This window comes from Populus alba, chromosome 4 (genome assembly GCF_005239225.2).
Source record: "Populus alba chromosome 4, ASM523922v2, whole genome shotgun sequence".
NCBI lineage: Eukaryota > Viridiplantae > Streptophyta > Magnoliopsida > Malpighiales > Salicaceae > Populus > Populus alba.
In genome coordinates, this window is record NC_133287.1 from 12,305,619 (window position 1) to 12,313,399 (window position 7,781).

The following is a 7,781-nucleotide window of genomic DNA, read 5'->3' on the forward strand; positions in this document are numbered from 1 at the left end:
AAGGATTACACACAAACACATGTATGATGACAAAGTGATGATATACATATTAAATGACCATACTTTTAATAAATGACAGATTTATGGAACTACCATGCTCTCTCGGCATGAATCTCGATGTGCTAGATTACATGATGGACAATTTCTTATAGAAGATGCAGGAATTATACATTTTGTGGAAAGTAGTTTTCTGATGACTTGGTACACACTTTTTACTTCTTTTAAGTAAGATATGGATCATTGAGTAATGGTCAAAACATCTGGTCTCTCTGCTTGGTTATATAGGTCAAACATTGACGAATCAAATCATGTAAATCCATCAGATGCACATACAAAATATCATCATCAATGTTGCTGTGAGAATGAGACCAAAGAAAATATGCCTGTTAAAACTGCCAGACTCAAATCAACTCACCTTCGCCTCATTTGAGATAGTAGGCTTTGTAGGGAATTCAACCCTGCAAGCTTTTATAATTGTGCCTTCGCGTAGTATTCGTTCATGAGTTTGGTCATGCCCAAAAGGGCGTCTGCAAAAGAGCATTTGGTAAAATAGAACTCCAGCTGACCAGACATCATCCTGCATCCCAAGAAAAGGCATTTTAAAGAAGGTTAAGCAGACAATTATATACGGTGATAACCAACTCTTTGGAATTCTCATGGAGGTCTAAATATACTCAATCACTGAACAGGAGGTGAGCAATGAGTCGCTTACCAAAAAAAAGAGGTGAGCAATGAGTCAATGGACCATGATTCCCAAAAAATAGGGACATTCTATTTCAGTAAATGCATTTTTATTCTCCTGGCTATGGCTGTGACGTAAATATCATTGATGGGGAGAAAATTTACCTTCAATGATATTAAAGGGTTCTTGGTGAGCTCAAAGCATGCTAGTGGCAAATACCTAAAATTACAAAAGAAGAAACTGAATCAGAATTGTGCCCATATAGCTAAACTAGAGAAGATTTATCAAGAGAGTATGAAATAATTGTTTAGGAAATTACTACAAGTGCATTTATTTCTTAAAGCAAAAGATCAAACATTTACAACATCCAAAATCACAGATGAAAAACTTCAGTGTTTACTTGCCAATAAGTTCCAGCTCCCTGGGATGTAGTTCCATTCCCTGGGATCCAACATCTTCCTCCACTAACTTTTGCGATACTGAATTCATCAAAAAGAACGTTCCCAGGCTTAAGATCATAATGAATTAATTTTGTGTGCTCTCTTATTCAAGTATACAAGGCCTTGAAATATCTAGACAATAATTGATCCTAGCTTCTCTTTTTAGGTAATTAAGGAGTAGCTATGCATCAAGATTCTTTACCTAAGTAGAAATGGGTACATGAAAAGAAAAAACAACCCGAGTGTTAGAGGTTTTCCATAATCCAAATGTTTGGATGTCGCTGATAAGTTGTCAAGGAGTTTAATGTCATACCACTACAGTACTTTAAAATAGTGTAGAATGTATTCTGGTCAGTTTCAAAAAAGTCAAAAGCCAAATTATGCACCAAGGTCTTTGTGAATATTGTACTCTCGTAGTGCATGCTGTATGTAACTTTGCTTCTTATCCTCACTCCATTAAACATTCAGTACCATGTAGCTTACATGCAACATACCTATGCTCCACCAAATCATAAGCCTGTCGGAATTTCTCATTTCAAATCACTGTAAAAGGATGTGCCTTTACAATTACCAATATTTGGCAACATAATGAATATATAGTCTTGTCATGGTAAATATGAATTTTCATCAAACATGCAAAGGTTAATGTTTTCTATTATCAAAATGAAACTACTTGTCGAAGTTTTTGACTTTTATAAACCTCATTAAATCCTCCTTTCCTAAGAAGGATTTAAAAAGGGCATATTAGTGATTTAAATTCTGAAAAATTATTTTTCTGGGGTTTGAGGCCAGGACCACATTAGTTCAATATCAGTCTGTCACCTCTAGTGCAACGAGTGGCAATAATAAATGATAATTAAACTATTTTCTTCCAAAAAGTCACCCACCTGAGCTAGCAATGAATATACATAAATGTTTGCGGGCAATATATTGCTATACAACCCATCAGCATATAGTAGGCATGCATGATAGCAAACAAGAGGCCTATTAGAAAGTAGATCATAAATATGGCACTAACTTGGAATGCCACAAAAGCTTCAGATAGTTTCTCATAGCCAGAGACATACGCTAATAATTTAGAGTATAGACAGCACCATATGCCTTGTGACTGAAGATCACCAAAAGAATCCTTTTTTGATATATAAATGCCTTAACCATAGTTTGAAACGTGCCAAAAACATGAGAGAAATAGAACGAAAGTTACTGTCAAATATTACAAGAATATGTTTTACCAGATTGTCGCTTCTTCAATGGATTTTTTGTTGTCGCTCATAGCCTCTTTGGTCTAATAACTGTCCCTGAAAAATTAAATCATGAAAGAAGAAAACATTTATGACCACCTATATAGGTATGGCTGGTTGTAAGTCACCAGTAACAACAAACATGATAGACTTTTGTTGGAGCGTGAAGGATTAATAGTACAGTCCTTAATAATGTGCTGATGCGAACCTTCGTGATCACGTGGTCACGCAACCCACAATCAAGATTGAGAATCTGATCCCGGAAAGCCGAAACAGGTCTGATAGGAGTGCGACCACAATGGAAACCTGCCCAAGGCACCAACACTATTGGAATGAGTAGAGTCTGTGAATGAGCCGCCAACGAAGCCAGGTTAATCTTCGATAAGTCAGATTCAGTTCGTTTTGTTTCAAGAACTGAAGAATGCAAGAAATCACTCTCACACGTTAAAAACTGAAAAGTTCATAATAATAATCATCCAAAGCTGCCGAAATTGTGGCTTACATGAGTTTAAATAGTTCTTTGAAAAGTTAACCTAATGGACCCCTTATGTGGACTTATATGAGGTCCACTCAAAACTGGCCCAAAACCCTAAACTGAAAAAGCCCATAATCGTGATCCAAACAAGCCTTTCCGGGACCCTAGCTCAAAACAAAGTTTTTTAATTAAGCCCAAACATTAAAGAAAATAAATAAAAATAAGTGACTTGTCATTAAATACCACCAGCCCTTCTTTTCCTTGTGTAGCTAGGATATAAGAGAATCCTTATAAGAAAGGATTCTGAAACATTAATGAATCCTTGCCACACTAGGAGATTATATTTGCACCTCATTTAAAGATTCCTTGTGGAACTAGGAAATTCCCAAACCAGCTCCCACATCCTTGAGGAAAAAGAATCCTAATCAAATAGGAAGTCCACAAGTCAAATGAAGTAAATAACAAAATCCATAACAGCCATCTGTTGACAGTATTTGGGGCTTTTAGCCTTACCGAACCGAACTTCTCGCTTGACCTGCAATTTTAACCAAGGTAGTAAAAATATGTCTGGAGAGTCCACATAAAATATTAGCCCGATCAACGGTCGGATTGTCGAGAATTATGACTGTTGCCAGCATATGGCTTTCTAACCTGGATGTTTGCGCTTTTCTACGAATTTTTCCAAAATCCATGAATCTGACCTTACTTGGGTCGTATCAACAGGGCTGAAACTGTATCATTCCCTCCCTCTTCAAGAAGATTCGCCACTCGAATCTTGAATAGCCAATTAATGGTGGGACTTCAGTAGCCCTCTTGTTTTAAGCCTTCAGAATCCCCTTATTGGCTAACACCTTTCCTCCAAACAAACACTGTATAGAAGTAGTGACTTGACAAGAATTTCAAATAAGCACGCCGTACTAACCACTTGCGTACATACTTTTGAATGATAACCACAGCGACTCTCCTTCTTCTTTCATCCTTTTTGGCGTTGTACCTCTTTTTCCCATGAAGCTTCAAGATCATAGAATAATCTCTACACTTGTCAAACTTCTCGTTCTAGAACCCCCAAACCATGGCTTAGTATTTCGCATCGTTGATCTACAATCCTCCTCTGTTCCCTCTCCCTTAGTGAATACATGACACAGATAGGGAAAAAACAAGAAGACGACGACAAGAATAGAGTTTAATAGCATGAAGAACATTGATTTAGACTCGAGAATACAAATCTGACTTTTGTTTTGACCAGAACTTATCGAAAAACAAACTAATGCGAGGGTGATGAAAATGACTCAAACAACAGCCAACCTATCAAAATATTGATGATAGTATACTATGGCAGGAACGAAATCAACAGAAACAAAACAAGTTTTCTCTAAGAAAGATAACACCAAACAGACCCCGTTACGACAAAACAAGAACCTAATTCGGGAAACCTAAAGAAACCGATATCTAAAATGACCTCGACATTTAACAATTTGTATTATTAGAATACTATGAAATCACCAAAAATCAATTTATAGGTCGTTCTCTTATTTCTAGTACCCGAAACTCCTTGGTTATGATCAGTTTTGCGGCAGAATTGATCCTCCAATTAAAACCTCCAGAAGCCGGCAATCAAAAAGTATGCCCAAATTTTAATATATGGTGCAATCGCAATACCCAATACTCAGAATATGAAGTTTCAATAGATTCCCAAGTGTTTTTTACCTAGGGTTCACTAAAGAGTAGTGTTTTTTGCGGCAGAATTGAAACTCGAATTAAAACCTAAAGCAAATAATATCAGAATAAGCCCACTTTGATATATCATGCGAATCCCACGCCTTGGGCGAATGACTGAATATGAAGTTTAAATAGATTCCGAAAGGTGGTTTGCTTATGGTTCACCAAGATTTGTGTTTTTTGCGGCAAAATTGAATGATCCTTCAAATTTCAACTAATCACTTCTTTTCTCTATTTCTTTCTGATTTTTTTTTCTTTTTTTTTTTGGTAAGCTGACTTATGTATTAAAGAAAATGATACAAAGAATATAATGGGCATACCCAAGATTTACAATGAGGACAGAAACCGAAAACCAACAAATGGTCTACAGGCTAGCCACAATAAAAACAAAAACTTGGACCAACTAGATATGCTAGGGGTACAAAAACAACCAGGCTAAACATCAAACAACCCAGTTTTTTTTTCTCTTTTTAACAACTGATATGATTAGAGACAGTAACAAGATGAAACATAAACTTTTTTTTTTTTTTGCTTAGATGACACAGACACGAAAAACAAGAAGGTGGATGCAAACACTGAAAAACTTAAGGGACACTAAAAAAAAAATGAAAATAACAGAATGATATGACCTTGTTTCGGAGCCTAGCTCGGATACCAACTGATGCGAACCTCGTGATCACGTGGTCACGCAACCCACAATCAAGATTGAGATCTGATCCCGGAAAGCCGAAACAGGTCTGATAGGAGTGCGACACAATGGAAACCTGCCCCAAGGCACCAACACTATTGGAATGAGTAGAATGATGCCACGAAGCCAGTTAATCTTCGATAAGTCAGATTCAGTTCGTTCAAGAACTGAAGAATGCAAGAATCACTTTTAGAGAAAATACAGGATCCATGTAACTCATCTAACATGTCATCAAGCCTAGGGATGGGATGTCTATACTTTACCGTTATGTTGTTGATGGCTCGGCAATCAACACACATCCTCCATGTTCCATCCTTCTTTGGCACAAGTAGCACGGGTACAGCACACGGGCTCATACTCTCACGAATGTAGCCCTTTTCCATCAGCTCATCAACTTGCCTTTGAAGCTCCTTCGTCTCCTCGGGATTGCTTCTTTAAGCTGGTCGGTTAGGAATTGAAGCTCCGGGTACGAAATCAATCTGATGCTCTATCCCCGTCAATGGTGGTAATCCGCTAGGAGTATCGTCAGGGAACACATCATCAAATCCCTGCAACAAAGAAATAGCAACACTAGGCACAATATGATCAAGATCATTAGTATTAAAGTAAGCCTCTTTGTACACAAGTAAGATCATTGGCTTGTTAGTGAAAAATGCAGATCTGACCTCACCCTCTCTAGCATAAAAATTGGGTTGTTTCTTTAGTTTTTCCACACAATTCTCATCACACTTGCTGACTTTCTTCACTCCTCTTGTCTTACCTCCACTCTCGGCCAGATTTGGGTGTTTTTGAGTTGTGGTCGAATGGTTTGATTTGTTTGGAGTGTTGGCCGAATATTTGCTTGTGTTTGGATGGGTGGCCGAATGGGTTGTAGTGGTTTGGGTTCTAGCCGAATCTGATGGTCTTCTCTCCCCTTTTCCTCACCTTGATTTTCTCTCCCCATCGCCTCATGCTCACGTTTTAGCTTTATTTGATCATCATACACCTGTTTGGGTGAAAAGAGGTACAAGAAGTGATGGTTTTACCATCTTTTACAATGGTATAAGCCTATTTTTAACCCCATCATGAATTGCCTTCCTATCATATTGCCATGGTCTCCCCAACAAGATGTGACTTGCTTGCATTGGTACCACGTCGCACAGAACTTCATCAACATATTTCCCAATCGAAAATGGAACCACAACCTGTTTAGTCACTTTCACTTCACCACTATCATTCAGCCATTGCAATCTATATGGTTTAGCATACTTAGCAGTACACAAATTCAGTTTACTAACAAGGGTGGCACTGCAAACATTAACACAGCTTCCACTATCTATAATTAAACCACACACCTTTCTTTGTACGTAACAACGCGTATGGAAGATGTTCTCCCTTTGTTCATTAGTATCATCTTCTTTGACCTGAACCTGAAGTGTTCGCCTTATAACCAAGGACTCCTCAACTGGTAATGCTAACTCATCCCCATCACTATTCTCCAATGGTGGCATGCCTTCACAATCAGAACTGTCACTTTCAGATTCCACATCACCATTATCTCTAATCATCATGATTCTCTTGTTTGGACACTCTGAAGCATAATGTCCATGTCCCTGACACCTGAAACATTTAACATCACGAGTACGTTTAGGTTGAGTTTCAGATTTACCTTTGGCATTAGTAGGGACATCAACTTTAGCCTTTGGTGGTTCAGTTCTAGATGGACCAAAGGATCTTGGGCGGACAGTGCCCTCTCTCTTTAGATTCGGCTTCCAAGATGATGACGAACCCGAATTAAACGCTGGTCGAGCATGCCCCCTCCTAAGTTGTCTCTCAACCTTCGTCGCCATGTGAAACATGTCCTCTAGCTCCACATAGTGTTGTAGTTCAACCACATTAGCTATGTCCCGATTCAACCCATTAAGAAATCTAGCCATGGTGGCTTCTCTATCCTCAACAACATTAGCCCGAATCATTGCTATCTCCATCTCTTTGTGATATTCATCTACTGTCTTATAACCTTGATTCAGACCTTGGAGCTTCAGATATAAGTCTTTATAATAGTGGTTTGGCACAAATCGTCTCCTCATTAAGACTTTCATCTCCCCCCAAGTCTGAACGGGTCGCTCGCCATTCCTCCTCCTACTGATCACAATCTGATCCCACCAAATCAACGCATACTCCGTAAACTCAATTATCACCAATTTCACCTTTTTCTGTTCAGAATAGCTATGGCAATCAAAAATCCAATGTACCTTTTTCTCCCACTCCAAATAAGCCTCGGCATCGTTTTTACCTTGAAAGGTAGGAATTTTCAGTTTAATGGTGTCCAAGTCCCCATCCATATCTTCATAAGTGCTCATGCCACGGAAATTCACATTCCTCCTAGCCCTGTTCGGTCCAGACCTGATTCCTTGGCCAGCTGATGCAAAATCATAGTCATCTTCTCCCGCATCTGCGTTTTCATCAACAAACTCTTCAAAATCAGATCTAACATTCCGTTCAGCCATACGGACCGTATTTCCCCGTCGATCAGCCCCACTATTCTGTTGCTTTA

General features: G+C 38.6%; 1 pseudogene; it reads right to left on the bottom strand.

Annotated features, from left to right (window-relative positions):
• Positions 1-237: 237 nt before the first annotated feature.
• On the bottom strand, positions 238-3,530 carry LOC118055168 (serine/threonine-protein kinase TOUSLED-like; annotated as a pseudogene).
• Positions 3,531-7,781: the final 4,251 nt, after the last annotated feature.